Source organism: Gallus gallus, chromosome 9, assembly GCF_016699485.2.
Source record: "Gallus gallus isolate bGalGal1 chromosome 9, bGalGal1.mat.broiler.GRCg7b, whole genome shotgun sequence".
In the NCBI taxonomy this organism is placed as follows: domain Eukaryota; kingdom Metazoa; phylum Chordata; class Aves; order Galliformes; family Phasianidae; genus Gallus; species Gallus gallus.
Window position 1 is genome coordinate 21,625,054 of NC_052540.1, and position 17,279 is coordinate 21,642,332.

The 17,279-nt window shown below is 45.8% G+C and overlaps 1 long non-coding RNA gene across 1 annotated transcript in view; it reads right to left on the minus strand.

Moving 5' to 3' along the window:
• LOC107054138 overlaps positions 1–17,032 on the minus strand; it is a 91,576-nt gene extending 74,544 nt beyond the window's left edge. Inside the window, exon 1 of the long non-coding RNA XR_005862357.2 lies at positions 16,913–17,032. This is a non-coding gene — a long non-coding RNA (uncharacterized LOC107054138). The remainder of the gene's footprint in view (positions 1–16,912) is intronic.
• Positions 17,033–17,279: the final 247 nt, after the last annotated feature.

Below are 17,279 nucleotides of genomic sequence, written 5' to 3' on the forward strand. Positions count from 1 at the left end.
TGTCCCTAAAGGTATCCCAGAACAGTAGAGAGGTGGCTCTGAGGGGCACAGTCAGTGGGCATGGTGGGGTGGGTTGAGCTTGGTGGTCTTCAAGGTGTTTCCCAACCTTAATGGTTCTGTGATTCTCAGAAATGACGGCCCATTTATGAATGAGCTTGTGAATTCTTCTGGATTCCTCTAATGCCACAGAAGGACCATCTGCATCCATCTTCCTTCCAGTTTCTCACAACTTCACAGCCTCCATTGCTGAGAGAAATCGCACCATGGTGGAGAAAGCTGCAAAATCAAGATTTGACCTCCATTCTCGTCCTGGGGATTTGCTTGATAAGATGCATTAATTAGGAGAGACGACGTGCAAGTCTCAAAGCTAGCTGCTCTGACAAAATACAACACTCAGTTAAGCAGCAGGTGCTGAAGCATGACTAATTCCTGCTCTCCACCAAAGGACGCCCCAGGCTTCCCACAGGACCCACTGCAGGTGGGGTACAGACATAACATCTGCAGGCGGTGGCCAATGAGGTGTCTGGGTCCCACGGGACACACATGGCTGCAGAGCAGTGTTCCCAGGAGCCAGATACCAATTAAAGATTCATTTCATCTTCAAAAGCCCTATCCAAATAAACAAGACCTCTCTAAACCCTTTTTCTTCTGCTTTCTTAGGGGCACTTTGCTATGAAAATCCAATGTGGCCAAAAAAAAAATATTTCAGCACACGAACAAGCAGGAGTTGAGCAAAGTACTCAAATACTCAAATCAAGTTACTGTGACACTACAGCACTCTTGAATCATCTTTTCTTTCCCTCTGCAGTCCACATTAATTGAAATACCTGTTTTAAAGACAGTGCCAGGAAGAGAGAGAAGAGCTCTTTGATCTATAAAAACACTGAAAGGAACATGTTATAGTGTCAGAAGGAAGAAAGAAAGAGGAAGGAGACCTAGCAGAACTGAGGATAAAGCAAGAATACAGCATTAAAAAAAGAATTAAGTGTCAGAGAAAACCGGGGAAGGGAAGCCTCAAGAATAACTTCTTGCAACCCCTTTTAATCTCAGAAAACTTCAACATTTATACAATCAAATGCAAAGCCTCAAAGCAGCAAGAGACAAAAATAAGGCAACTCCCACGTCTGAAAAACCAGCAGAGCTTAGTGTGCCATTTCCCTGTTGAAGATGAGCATTTTCAGCAATTAAGCTTGGCCAACTCCATCCAGCCAAAGCATTCAGCTCCCACCTTTACAACACCACAAAATACAACACTGCCCTCACATTTTGCCAATTAAGACAAATAACATGTATGATTCTCTGGACAAAAAAAATTCCAAGAGTTTTCCTCCCATTATTTACAGTTGCTTCTCCTCAATACAACAGCATCAGCTCATATTCATGATGATTCTTTCGCCAGGCAGAATTAGGCCTTGATCTATGAAGAGACTTTCCATGGATGAGCATCCATGGAAGCACACGTTAATACAAATCACATATAATATGCCTAGTGTGACATAATGCTAGCAAGTTAGTACTCTTTACATGGGAAAAATAATACTGCAGCAAAAGGCATAGTACTGTGAAAAAATAGAGCTCTAGCAAAACCACAGAAAAAAGCATTTGAAGAGGATTCTCTTATTTTCAGGAATAAAACAAGTAACTTTGCCCAGCTGACAGTTGAAGGCGGTTCAGATCTCCAAGCAGAAGCCCACACAAAGCTGTGTGGGGACAGAAGATCCCCTCCTTTGTGTCTGATGACCCAAATCCCACACAGAGCTAATCAGAACGCTTTGCTGGCACTGGACAACACAAAAGACAACACTTGCCTGGATATAAAAGAGTTCCATAAACCAAGAATAAACACATCAGTGTTCTTCAACTACCTTTGTAGTGATTCCTGATGTTGCTCAAACAAGCATGAAACAGCCTCCATCTGTTCCAGTAAGCGGAGATGGGGAAGTGACCCCACGGTGCTGGGCTGGCTTCAGAGAAGCCAAAAATCTTCCCAGATGCCTGAATGCAGATACACAGCTTGTCTCAAGCCTCAGGCATCAAACAGTACTGAGACTGGGTTTCATTTTTTCAACTGGTAATATCTGTGTTTCCTGTTTGAGAGAACCCCAAGTTTTCTTGTTTCTTTGGGTTGTTCAATACACATACCAGTATTTGGGTGTAGAGCACATGCCAGCAGAGCTACACAGACTAATGCACAAAGACCTGAATCAGCCACAAGTCACTGAAAACTTCATTTATTTTATTTTTATTTATTTATTAGAACTTTCCACTCTGCAGAGAAAAGGTAATTCCATCCATCTGCCTCAACGCAGACCACATCATGCTCTCACCTCAGGTTTAACAGAGCTTGGGACAGGTACTTGCATCAAACCCAATTTGGGCCAGCTGCCTGGAAGGGAATATTGGTCCCAATGGGATGGAATGACACAGCAAGGAGAGATTGGGAAACCCAGGGCTGGGGCAGGTGGGGAGAGCTCAGCACCAGGCAAGGTCCTGGCTGCAGGGAGATGTGTCTGTGTTTTGCTTGTGGCTTAATGACTACAGTTCCATCGAAGTGCCCATGTAACTCAGCTGGGAGGACAGGGCTGTTTTGCATCACAAGAATATGTTGGTCGGGAAAAGGTTATTGATTACTGCAACAATAACTAAAAGGACCCCCATTTTCTTGACACAAGAACACTATTTAAGACACTATGCCCCAGATCTTCAGAAATATCCCCCACCCCACAAACCTGTAGATTACATTTAGCAGAGATTCTGTGCTCAGCTGTTACTCAGCCATCTGTCAGGCTCCAGGTGTAGATGATTCCCACACCAGCAGAACATCATGAGCTCAGAAATCTGAAGCTCTCTGATGGAGCTATCCTCCTTATTAAAATGCTCCTTAAGGAGCAAAGACTGAACAAAAGTCTTAGATGGAGGTGCTTAGAAGTCCATACATATGCTTCTGGAGCTCTCAAGAGGTGTATTAAACAAATTCCAGCAGGAAGGCACCCATCTGCTTTGCACTGTCTGGCCTTGGTTCATCTCATCACACCTCCCAGGCTGGGTACAGGTCCCAGCAGGGTCTGAGCTCTGCTTCAGTTTAGAGTCATCTCCATATCTTTGAGCTTTTTACTCAGTCCCAGTTATTCTGTGACCACTCAAGGGATTCCTCTGCTTGTCTTTGTTTTAGTCAGGTGACTAATTTCTGCATAGCCTGTGCTAATTAACACTCTGGTGGCAGTAGTTGGAACTGTTGACTATTTCTGAAATGCAAAAGCATTTCAGATGTTATCAAAAAAAGAAAGAAGAATTATGTTTTCCATTAGGGAATACAACTCTGAATTTCTACACACAAATCCAAGTAAGAAAAACACAACTGTATGCGGATCTGTAGGTGAGTTCAAAGCCAGTTCAAGATATATCAGGGCATGCTACAATCTGGACTGTTGGGTGAGTGCAGATGGGGAATGTGGAGGTGTTATACAAGGTGAAGATCAGCAAGAGTTTGTCCAAGGATTAACAACTGAGATGGAAATAGTGATGTGCTTATGAAGCTATTCATCTTTGCTTATAGACTTCTGATCCAAACTTCCTGAACAGACAAATATTCCATTTGCCCAAATACACCCTCCAAAGCGTGTTGAGTTTTAATACACTCAAATCAACAACCTCCCATAATGCATTCCCTCCACATTCCTTAGGCCACATCCAAATCTGCCTCTCAGGTACAAGCACCATGCTCAACTCACCAGCAGCAAAACCACCACTGGTATTAAACCTCCCAAGTCTGTGGATATGGGCATGCTGAAGCCCTACAACAGATTTGTCTCAATATCTGCACACAGTTCTTCAGCTGTGCAAGGTCCACGCTACACTGGGCCATTTTTAATACCACTATTTGTTTATAAATATTCCACCCCAAATGAGTTCTAGGAAGATGCATGGAGAAATCACTGTTGAGAGGTAAGTAAATACAAGTTCTGCATTTTGAGATTTTATACCTAAAATAAAATGAGAAAGCCTTAGCTTTGCATTCACAGAGCTAAAACCTTCAGCATCGCTGTTAAAAGATGATTCAATATTCTCCACTATAAACAAGATTTTAAAGCGATTACTTAAATGTCAGTCCAACAGCACAGAAGTATTTTCCATATTCTATCTGGTGCCAAATATCAGCTTGTCCTCAATAAAAAGAGCACTTCCTGCAACGGGGAAGGAGTTTCTCACCAGGACCAGAAATGTTTCCTGCTGATCAGAACTCATTTTCATTCTTCTGTCCAACAAAACACATTTTAGGGAATGCACTTAGCTTTGGTCTGCTGGGGAGCACCAATGGGACAAGGGCAATGCAGCACAACCCACCCCCTGCACACAAGCAACCCCCCAGCACACAACAAAGACATCTTAAAAGCAATACTTGTTTTAGTGATTGTTGTAATGAGCAATCCATTATCTGCAAAACAAATCTGCCGAGCAAATTTTGTCTGCTTCACACACAGAACAGGACATTAGGAAATTCGGCTAAAATTGAAGTCCCATCACTTTGCTCAGAATTGAGCAAAAGTAATTGACCTGTTAATGAGAGATCTTTTTCTTCAGATTTCCATCTCAGAAAAAAAGTGGCAGCTGAAACCACAATGCACAGAAAAAAAATGAAGAAAATTTTTTTCATGAGTCTAAGTCAAGTTATGGGAGAAAAAAATATTTCCCATCATTAGTTGCCATATAAATAAGGAATGTACAATTATTTCTCACTGCTTTCTGCATGTTCTGAAATATTATTTTAGTCAGAAGTGTAATTGAAATGCCTCTCCCTGACACTTAGGCTTCGTTAAATATGAGTTCATTGCTTTTACTAAGGAATACCCAAAAATATTCAGCACCCCAGAACATGCTGCTGTTATAGACAAGGATGGCAGTGAGCGGGAGACAGTAACAAAGAAATGTCATCCTACCTCACCAGGTAGTCACAGATAACAAGAATATTTCTCAGTAGTTGACCTAAAGTAGAGATAAAGGACCAAGAGGCCATTGCTCTGGATGTTGCCATCTTTTAACATTCTCCCCCTTGAAGCCATTCTGAAATATTGACGTATTAAGAGCAACATCATCACTTTCTCCCCTTCAGAACTGGTTGGATTTGAGCCTACACAAATAAAGCAACAAACAATCTCAGTCATCCCCAAGCAAATATCAATTATTTCTTTGACAAGACCACAGTTATAATTATACAGAAGCAAGCACCTAAGATGCAACATTCCACTCGTTACAAAACAAGGCAGATGAATGAGCATTGCTGCCAAGCTGTGGGCCATTTTGGTGTGACTTCCAGAGTTCTGCAGCAGGCAAACTGGCATACCACAAAGCATGGATAGGCAGGCACATTCATGTTCATTGGCACCTTCATTGCAAGGAGAAACCTCATGAAAGAGCCTGTAGAAATCCCTGAACAGCAAACTATAGGATAGGAGGGGAAAACTGAGCTTTCCTGCTTTCAGACAGAGCCTTGCTTAGTGAATAGTTGGGGTTTGCCATGGCAAAGCAGCTTCTCCAGCTTGACCTCCACACCAGGAGGGAGGCCAAGGAGCCCACCAGGAGACGTAGCAGCAGTTTGCTAGGTAACTTCTTTTTAACTTAATTGCTACTTGCTAACAGGGAGAGTATGTCTGCTCATCCTACTGATTTGAGCATGGAGTCTGAACACTCAGTTTGCATCCTTTATATGTGCAGCTCCAAGGTTTCACAACCAACACTGTTTTAATGGCAGAACAGGTACAGACAAGAACAGCAGCATGGTAAGAAAAAAGGGTAGACAGAGTTAACAGTATATTTTGTACGAATTTCCACCCATTTTATTTCTGTGATTCATTAGTATCCATGCCCTGTGTCTGTGTGCATGAAGTGTGTTTATGGGAACAAGATGAGTTTCCATCCTGGATGTCATGTCTTGATTTAGGACAGAAGATTTAATAGGCAGTTATCAAACACTTCCTTGATCCTGCTTTTAACATAGCATGGTCAGAGATTTAAGAGTTCTGTTAACAAACAAGATGTGAGAGACAAAATTAGATTTATTTTTACAAGATATTTGGAAGGTAGTTTGAAATATTGATGAACAAAATGAGGAGAATTTATGAAAACATGAAGTAAATCCACCCTGCCTATAAAACCTGATTAGAACCATTGATTAAGTAATAAAAGCCTACAGTTTGGCTTTAATAAGCAACAGATGATGTGGCCAAAGCGAGGGGCATTCTCTCTGAAGTTACAGGAGAAGATGCAAAATCCCTCTCAGGTCTTTGTAACCCTGTTCAAACCAATGAGATCGATGAGTAAAGTCAACATCAGCCCTTCAACGTACTTGGTTTTTTCCTGTGATTAATGGCATTGGGAGAACTCCCACCAGCTGCTGTTGGCTTTGGGCCATGAGCCAAGCAGAGCACACAGATAGATCCATTCTTGTGATTAAAGAAAAAAAGGCAGTAGATGGATTCCAAATACTTGCAACAAGTAGTCAGCGAGAAACCCACAGGCTAGGAAGTGTTTGCGGAGCGTATTAAAAGCTAACACTGACTTTCAAATGAGCTCAAGGAAATAGAAGTGTGTATACATAAATCTCTTGAGGTGCTCTCAAGCAGTTTGAAAAGAGACCACACTTAAGCACCTCACAGTCACTACGGATTCACCTCAAGTGTCATTTTAGGTACAGACTTAAGGCTGTAGGATAAAGCAGATGAGCTGACACCGAGCACAACTGCAGCATCTCAGAAATAAAAGCTCCACCATGGATGAGCCTGGGGTCCACAAACAAGGAGACTGTGTAAGATACTGGAAAAACACCATCACAGTAGACATAGGCTCTGATAACACCAGCAGAGCAGGGAAGGTACCTGCAGGCAACAAGCTCTTTAAGCTCACAACCTCAGTGTTCTTTGGTTAGCGTTAATTAAAATCACTCAGGACACACTTAATGAAACACTAGAAATCTTTCACATCAGCAGCACCACTGCGTAGCAATCGCAGGCAGATACATTTCCCTAAACAAGCAGTATTTTTGTGTCACAGGCACTAATTAACATTCTATCTAGAACAAAAAGAGCAAGCAGTAAGCAAGACTTGAGGGGGAGTTGTATGAAAGTCGTACAGAGATTAAATATCTGGAAGCAGTCCCTCCTGCTCAGAGTCACAGAAGGACTTGGTTTGGAAGGGACCTCAGAGATTACCTAGCTGGCCAACAGGAAACACCTTAATGGAAGGAGAGCCAGGAACAGTGAACTGATGTATTGGGAATACCAGAACAAGCAGGGGAGAGATCTGAACACTGAAGTCTAAAGCATCTGCAACACTTTGTGAAACAGATGAGTAGAAAGCATTCTGGATGTAGGTTAAGTCTGCTAACAATTGAATTCCCCTGGGACTTGTCAGGCTGGTCTGATCCATCACTGCCTACCAGTGGAGCCCTTTGGGAGCCATGACCTCACCCCCCTTCCATTGCTGGTGCATTGCCTGGCTCAGCAAACTTTCTGCAGTGTCACACATTGTATGATTTGGGGAAATTCAACTTTGTTTATCCTTGTGTATGAGATGCACAAGATTTAAGCATCATTTTAAGTACTTTGCAATACTGATATAGAGACTACCATGCATATCTATCACTTCAGCTGCAAGAATATCCTGTCGCTGAATCAGAACAAGAAAGGAGAGTTCAACATTGGAGCTTGGGTACTCACTGAAGTCTGGTGCACAAAAGGACATGGGAATGTGGTGCACCAACAGCTGCTGGGATGGGCTATTTAACAACTCAGTTTTTATCCTTTTCAAAAAAAATGATTAGCAAACAAAACATTGTTTGCAAATGGCTCTATCTGGATTTCTGGTAGTTCTATTCAGTAGCATAAAACTCGAATGGCAGAGAAAAATCAATCATTGCTGCATCCTAACACTGACACTACACCGACCAGAACTGGCAAAATGCAAATCTTTGCTTCTTCAGAAATGTCATCCTTTGCATTTTGCTTCCCCTTCTGTCTCCTCTGGTATTAGAAAGCTGACTGTGCTTGAGAGGCAGCAAGCAGCACCAAGACACCTCCATTCAGGAGCCTGAAGGGCTGTCAGGGAGCAAAGGCATCCACGAGAGCAAGGAAACCAGCGCATGTTAAACTCCTGCTGCCAAGCAATAAAAGCCCTTGTAAAAGGAGACTGAGACCTTGGAAAGGAAGTATCAAGTAGAGAAATGCTTTGACAAAGATAACACACAAATAAAAGGTAGAATATGCAGCGAGAGGCAACAGTGGAAAGAAAAAAACAATTTATACCTATACAGAAGCTCCAAGCATGAAGTGGGCCAGACAGTTTCAGAACTGTTGCTAAGTTGTGAAGTACAATCCAGCAAAACACTGCTAAAGTTCGCCTGCTTCAAATACTGGGTCCAAATTGTTTCCTCCCCCCAATCTCCACTCAGTGTCTGCAGGCTGCTGCCTCAGTGATGAGAAAGGGGAGCTCCCTGCTCCATTTATGCCTCTTCAACATAGGCTGTAGTGTCCACAGCATAATGGAGACACAGACACAGGGCTCTACCCTACACACCATCTAGCACCAGGTAGAATTATCCATGGCCATTTCTCACTCCACGCTACTCTGAGGTTATTGGCTTTGGCCAAGGGAATCAGCAGGATGAGCAGCAGCAGCATCTGCCAACATGCAGGTTCCTGAGCTGCACCTCAAGGCTTTGCAACACGAAGCCATAGTGAGGATGTCTTCAGAGCCCAGATGAGACCAAAATCACTGATTCTACTACACTTATTACGTGCTGTGGGTAGCAACCTGCTGCCCAGCTCCACCAGGGAGCCAGCATGTGAAACCATGGCCTTTTCACCCAGAGCACATAGCAGATCACTTGCAAGGCTCCCTGTGGACCAGCCACATGCTCCTCAGTGCCTCACCCAGCATAGCACAGCACCAATGAATTCTCCATGCAGCCCAGAGACAGCAGCAATTACCCCACTGAGACCCAAAGGGCCACCTTGGAGCTCTACAGTTCTACCAGTGCCACAATAGCCTGGGGCACCCAAAGCCCTCACACTCCATGAGGTCCTCACCTCCGGGCACAAACCTGCAGCTAGACCCCAAACAGACATCCTCCCTAACTGCCACACAATGATCCATGTTATCTACTCCTACATCCAGCATTCATCCCCCACTGACAGTAGAGACTCCATCAGACTTCATAGAGCTCTTGTAACACACATGGAGAGGCACCAACCAACAACTGTAGTTACACCCAAGCAATGTGTCTCAAGGGGGCTCTAAAAAGCTCTCGTTATCCCAAATGCAGAACTGCAGATCTCTGCTCATCACATCACCCCACACTCCCAGAAGTGAAGGAGCTGCTCTGCAGCGCTCTGCTGGAGAGAAAGCCAGGTTTATTTATTCTGATTAATCAAGACTTTGCACAGATAACGGCATTTCCAGCATTTGCAAATTTGAGAACACTGTAAATACCTAAAGCTTCCCTGCTCTAAGCCTTTTAAATCTCAGGCAGCTTTGAAATCGCTTTAAATCTCACGGAAAGCAACTCTCCATAAATCCCCTGCACATCGGGCTGATAAAAACACCTTGAGCTGCCAGCAGCCAGCATCCATCCTGCCCACCACCACCACCACCAGGGGAGGGCTGGAGGCTGCCACGTGGTCCTGAAGTCACCCCATCTGCATGCCCTCCAGCATCCCAACCGGTGGTTCCCCCCGTGGGTTTCTGGCAGACCAGCATCTGCCCAGCTTTTACTTCCAACTCACAAGAGCCTCTCACAGCTATTAGCACAGCGCCTTTGCACAGGAACCCTTCGCCCAAACCAAGTGCTGGACCCATCGTGCAATGCAGGGATTATGACAAAACAGCACAGGGCTCATTTAGCAGATTGTTCCACATATTCATCTGTGGAAAGAACATCTACATCTTGTACACCAACTTGAAAAATCACATTAAGCTTTCCTACGAGACTAAGTCATTACTTTTCCATTAGAACTAGGTCCAGAACATTTTCTCATGCAATATTGCTGAAAGCATATTTCAGCATTTGCTCATGCATAAATGCCAATATAAAATATTCTGTATCTCCATCAGAGCATCACCAGTGGCATTAAGCAACTCCTCTGACTCCAGCTGTGTGAAACAGAGCCAGAGAGCAGCACACATCTGGAGCACAGCGGGTCAGCAGCTGGAATCACAGAACGGCCTGGGTTGCAAAGGACCACAGTGCTCATCCAGTTCCAACCCCCTGCTATGTGCAGGGTCGCCAACCAGCAGCCCAGGCTGCCCAGAGCCACATCCAGCCTGGCCTTGAATGCCTGCAGGGATGGGGCACCCACAGCCTCCTTGGGCAACCTGGTCCAGTGAATTTGCAGGTTGGGGATTCCCTGTGTTGGATGCACACCTCTCATTCCAAGTACCTGAGAAACTTGAGAGCACTTGCTAGAAGGAAAACATCCTTCTTGTGTGAAGATTAAGAAAAAAAATCAATTATTCTCTACATTCCCTCAAGTAGAAAAAGGGGACAGTATTGGTGCCCTCAAGTTGTGCTCCATACAATAGCCTCTGTACGTGCCATAAGCCTGCAGAAGTGAGTGTTAGAGGCAGAGAAGGGCCCTCTGGGGTCAAGGAGATGATGGCCATCATCTGCATCCAATGCTGATACCACCACCTTCAGTTAAACCTGCAAGACAAACCACCCACTCCCTTCCAAAAGGCTCATCAGTCCTCTGCTCAAGGAAAGGTTGCTCCTAACTCCAATATAAGCACCACAAAATGCACTAAGATGACTTAGGGATCCCACTGCCCCTATTCACAAAAATCAACGCGCCCAATAATATCAAAATACACAGAAAATGTTCCTCTCACACAGTGGAAAAGTCTTCCTAAACTGTAGTTGCTGCAAGAGCGCCTTTATATAAATTCAAACCAGAACTGCAGATCTACCAGGCTTTTCCCCCCCCCCTCCAATCTCTTGATCCTCAGTATTTTCATCACCCAGCTCCCTCTCATCTGGATTCACCAGTGGGTAAGCCTTACAGAACGATGCATTCAGTGAACCAAAGATGGCAAATACCATTCTATCTTCATGAGACTGTGACATTCCAGCAGCATTTGCTGTGCCTTTGTTGGTGCCTTTATACAGTAACGGAGAACTCAAGCTACAGCCAACAGTGCCCACAACTGCTTCTTGCACAGAGCAAATCCACATGAATAAATCTTACTAAACCCAAAGGTAAGCAGTTACTGCACCCGCATGATAGATTTATTACCCTCAGAACTCAGTGCACTGATGTGAAATGCAGGTCTGAATCCAGTAGTTATACCGTACAAACTGCCAGCTATTAGTTATATTATGGAAACAACAGGAACTTTGATAAGATGCTGCACTGGGATATTTAACAACTGTCAAAGCCTAAATTGAAAGAGGCATTTATCTATGAAAGTCAATGAAGATATACCTCCTCTCAGCGTGGTTACATTTCTCTCAAATAGCACACAGGAACTTCCTTTAGGTGCTTCTACAGAACCCCAGTGGAGCCAACACAGCCTTGATGCTGACCCCGTCCTGGATGGATGATGGAAAGGGGACCATCTGATGCATGTCCTTGGTACAGCACCTGGTACAGCAGGGCTGGAGGACATGCCATGGCCCTCTCACCTGTATGGGCTTCACTGCAACACCTCCATCCTTACCTTCAGCAGCACGCAGCGCCTCTTCCCCTACACTCAACATTTGAACCCCAGTGATTGAATACTGTAGAACCGCCACCTCAGGGAGGAAGGAAGCATGGCTGCCTCATGGAGGTGGTCTTTGGGTGGAGGCCAAGCTGTGTTGTGCTATGATGCCTTTCCTCATCAAAGCTCATCCTTGCATCTGGCCTCAGCCTATCCCCATGATTTCATTTATGTCCTCTCTGTCACTAATAACACTTCTGTCTCCTCTTTTATGTCCGCGCTATTCATTGCATCTCTCACAATGAGACATTTTGCCACTGTTTGTCATTTGGGTGTCCTGACGTGACAGGAGTTGTTCTTTCATACATATAAACTGTGCAAAAATCAGTTTAAAACCATATGACTTTAAGGGCTACTTCCATTAAGCTGCACTGAATCAAAAACAAGATGTTCATCTCCTCTTATTGCCATCTGCTCCAGCACATTTCAGAGAACATTACTGTATCAGAGACTTCCAGTGAAAAATAATTATTGCTATTCTAAAATAGCTTAGACTGGCGTGAGCATTGCTGACAGTGTTCAAGATATCCTTCCATTGCAGCCTAATAAGAAAAACCTGTGGTCTAAGAGGTGTTTTAGAAGAAAAATGTCATTCATGCTTGCCCAAAGCTGGGTGAGGCAGCAGGAATTCGAGCCTCAGCAGCACAGACCCAAACCATCAGTAGACGTGAGTGCTCAGCCCTGTTAATGCCCTATAAGAGACTCACGATGGGCACCAAAGAACCCACAAAGCCACAGCCAGCCATCCTGTCACACATTCCTTGAGACTATGGGCTGTAATGGCTTAGTATCAGAATCTCTCAGGTTGGAAAAGACCTCTACGATCCCCAATGTCACCCCACCCCCACCATGCCCACATCCCTCAGTGCCACACCTGTGGTCCTGGAACACCTGCAGGGACGGTGACCCCCCCAACCCCCCCCATGCAGCCTCACTGCTTCAACTCAAAATAAAAAAGCAATGCCTGCTTTGGGGATGCGATGACCATTTACAGGTCCTCAGCACAACTTCTGCAGTCACCTGCGTGCTTCCACAGCTCACACTGCGCACCCGGAGGCGACGCGCCGCAGGGACACCCCCGCGTCATTTACTCCATGGCTCCCAGAGGTTGGGTCGAGTGAGGGAGACGCAGAGCAGCGGCTGAGACCTCAAGGAAACGCCGTTTGCCACGTCCCGAACAGCCCCGCATCACACGCAGGGAGCAGCAGTAAGCTGAGACACGCGCGGCCCCGACCTCCCTCGCGCTTTCTGGGGTGTCACATTCAAACGAGCCGTCACCATAGACGACCATCATGCCCACGGCAGCCTCGGAGCCCCCGGCTGCCCCCCTCCAGCCTCACAGAGCCCACCGAGGAGAAGCGGACGCTCCCACGCAGCTCCATCGGAGCTGACAGCACCGCGCTGCCACCAGCCCAGGATGCGGCCCCCCCGCACCGCACCGCGGTCAGAAGAGGTGCCTCCCACCGCCATCCCCCCCCCCCTTCATCCCTTCGGGCGCTCGGGGAGGGATCCCCGCACTCGCGGTCCTTCCGCGGCCCCGCACTGCCCCCTGCTGTCCCCGGCAGCGAGCGGAGGTCCGCGCTCGGGCGCTGCCTTCAGTGCCTTTTCACGTGCCTATGAACTAGTTTGGGAGCGCAAGGCACGAGCACGCAAGGGTGCGGTGCTACGAGCAACAGGCAACGGCTGAACTCTCGCACTGCCATCTCAGCACTTCCATACAGCCACGCATGCTTCCATCCTGGAGAACAGCTCCTGATACACCAGCAATTCTGCTAACAATGCTCACATGCTAAAAAACAGACAGCTGCATTTTTACCTGGCTCCTAAAGGGATACAACGAGCTCTTTGCAGCAGGTTTAACCTCCCGATCCAAGCCCATATGCAGCCCCATGCCCATCCCGCCTGCCCCGCTCTGCAAGCAGTGCCTGATGGTTGCTTGCAGGCCTGCTCGCTTCCCACAGCACCCCAAGAAAGGGATCCTGCAGATGCAGCCTTCAGCAGCAGCTTTGGGATGAATCTGCCCAGAACCAGAGGGGAATCTGGTTTTGATTACAGTGGGAAATGGGAAAGTCATCTATAGAAACTCACCCAGGCACAAAGAATGAGAAGTGAGCCCAGCAAAGGGGACTCCTGCCTTGAGACCCAGCACTCTGCTGCTCACAGTTATGAGATGAGCACAATTGCCCATCTGCCCAATGATAACTGGGCCGTGTGCAGGTACAGGATGAGAGGCTGAACCCTTCGGTACCACCTCCAGCACTAAGAGCTGCAGAGCACCACCTTCACACTTGTTTGTCTGTTAAATAAAGGAAGCAGAGACATGGCTGTTTGCTCCCAAATCTGACCAGCCTAACCTGCACGCTCCTCATGAACACACTGAGCCTCCCTGCAGCTCGCAGCACGGGCTCAGGAGGAAGCAAACAGATGGACAACAACTTATCACGGGAGAGATTTGGATCAGCAACTTGGAAATTTGGATTTACCCAAAAGCAGCAAGTTAGTCATCCAGACACATAGATACACCCTGGGGAGAGGGAAAATCTGGAGAGCTATAGAGCTAAACATGAAAAAAATGAAGATTGTGAAATAAAAGAGAGTGGGTGTGCAGAATGCAGAATAAATGCAGCTATGAACTGAGTGAAAAGAGGCAAAACAAAGCAGGTGCGCCCAGCTCAGCAGTAAATATTTGTTGTGTGACTGCATTCAAAGCAAAACAAAAGAAAAAGGAGATCTAGAAGTAATATGCATTACTTATTATGTTAGCAAAAGCACCTGGAAGGCAGCACAGCCAAGAGAAGACCATTATCCAGCCCTGTGCACCAGCAGTGATATAAGGTATATTAATATATTAACATTCAGAGGATAAGGCTTAATTTAGAGAGGGGTTCCAGAAGTCAGAGAGCACTCTCCCTTACACAGCAAAGGGCCTTTCTGGAGTCAGAAGCACTTCAGATGGAGCAACCTTGCCAAGGCAGAGGATGGTCACAGTGATCTCATCATCGCTCATGTCAGGGCTGTGTCATTGCCCTTCTGTTTGCATTACAGATTACATGTAATGCACAGCGGCCAGAAATAGCATATGCACAGCAGGTCCTCCTCCTGGACCCCACTGCTTTGCACCTGCCCAAAAAATAGCTTTGCCAGATCCACAGATGCAAACCCAGGCAAGTCGGAGCCTACTTCTTGTTCAGCAAGAGGACACAGTGGTAAGGAAGGGAGATATTGATGGCATTTACCCTTTGCAGGAGGAGGGGGAAAAAGGATGGGCTGCAGGAGCATCAAGTGCTCTCCCCAGGAGCTCGTCAGACACCTGGATCACACCTGGTAGTGAGACAGTTACAACAGCCCCTGCTCTGCTGCCATCCACTTGGAAAATTGTCAGGGATGAGCTGCTTATTAGCCTGGTGGCTCTGTGCCACCTGTCTGGGCAGCAAGAGCTTCAGAGCTGTGAGTTTACCTGGGCAGCAGAACCAAGGAGAGGCCAAAGCAACATTCACATTGGCATGGTTTGAACAGAGACCTCAAGCTTTTATCTTCGGTTATTGCCAGACGGAAGAGGAGGTGATGACCAAAACCAATTCATTATTTTGATCGGTGTCAACATTTAGTAAGTCAAGGAAAATATTGGTCAGAGTGTATGTTCTTTAATACTGTGAAATCATTTGAGTTGGAAGGGACCCTTACAGACCCTCAGTCCCACTCCTCACAATGCACAGGAGCACCCACAGCCCCATCAGCACCCACAGAACATGGTGTTATTTGTGTAAACTTCCATTGCCCCATCCCTAGAAATGCCAGAATGGTATACACAGGCACTGTAAAACAGAGTAGCACTCAAGTGAGCTGCAAGCCAACTACAATAAGCTTCCAAGCTCACTGTATGACCTTACCCTTCAGCAAACATGCTTTCCAGCCCATTCTCCCCACATGGGGACTCAGCACAGCTCCTTCTCCGGGCAGCAATGAGCTCCACAGAAGTTGCTCTGCCTTACCAGTAACTGGTTTTGCCACTGGGGAGCAGCAGTACCACCTCCAGGGGTACAGTGGGGATTTGATGCTCAGTGCTGAATGAGCATTTGCTAAGGGGAGCCAGCAGCTCTCCTTATTGCTGATCATCCCTTCCACTTCTTTTTCCTAAGAAATTTTCTCACTTAGCTAGGATGTAACCACAGACTGAAGGTGCAAATAAACCCCATGCAACGAAGCACACTCCCTACTGCAACGTACCATGGCTCACAACAGAGCTAATCATTGATTTCAAGACAAAAACCTGTTCCACAATAACAGTTCAAAGACCACAGTTCTAGGATTTTTTTTTTTTCCCAATTGAGTCATAGCCCAAGAGCCTCAAACTTGGACCAGATTAAACTGAAAAGTTCCAAGTTGTACCCCAAACACAGTGAACTACAGAAGGAGTACAGCATGAGAAGTCCAGCTGCAGCAAAGGGAATTGTACCCTGAGATCTTTCCCATTCACATAGGAGATCCCCACTTAAAAAGGATTAGCTTCCAGAAGACAAGAACAACTGCAAAGAGTCACTGAAACGCATGCAGTGACTCAAGGTTATCCCCAAAATAGCATTTAATACACATATCCAAGTCTAAACACCTGCATGGAAGACCATAGCTCTTGTTAAACCAGACCCTGTAACACCATGCGAGAGTAAACACGTTTCATCTTGAAATTAAATCACTGTATTGTGCAGCACTGGGCCATTCTGAAACAATTTCAGGTAATATTTCTGAAATTCAGGTCTCAGAGGTACAGCTGTGCAGATAGGACACATAAAACCATGACAGAGCTCTTATTGTGAATAAGTAATGGTGGCTATATCTAGAAAACAATACCAGCCTACACACAGCTTGATAGATATCCCCTATTAAGAAGCTCCACATTCTGTGAGCACACAAGATAACTGGCAGTGATCATGCTGTAATCCATTTTAATTCACACTGAAAGGCAGTTTTTCACCTTCTAAGAGAGATTCTTTCTATAACCAGGTAGCTACCAGCAAAGTTACAAGCCTCCAAAAGAGCAAAACATATTTCAGCTGAAGTAAGAGTATTATATTGCATTCAAACCTATTATGAAGTCCCATCTTAGAGTCACCAAAACACATCCATTTCCACCCAAACCAGCACATAACAACACACATTTTCTTACCTGACTGCTGCCTGGGATACAGTGCAACCACTTCACAGGAAAAAGGGCCCCACCAAGATATGCTCTGTGCTCCAACACACAACCAACCACACCTCCCTCATCAACCAACAGGGCAGCCCCCAGTATCTGCAAGTGGCTTTTATTCTAGGGCAAGCTGAGCTTGCCAGGTGAGAAAAATAAGCTGCAGGTGGAGGCATTCACAAGCACAGGGCACCTGGAAGGCCAAAACAGCAGCAAGGATACCCAGGCTATAGTGTGGTTTGGAGAATAAGGACAATTCTACAGTAGGATTCAAGACTACTTGGGGCATCCCCTATCCTCCTTCTGATGTCCTAGCTTTTCAAAGCCTGGATGTGGCTCTGGGCAG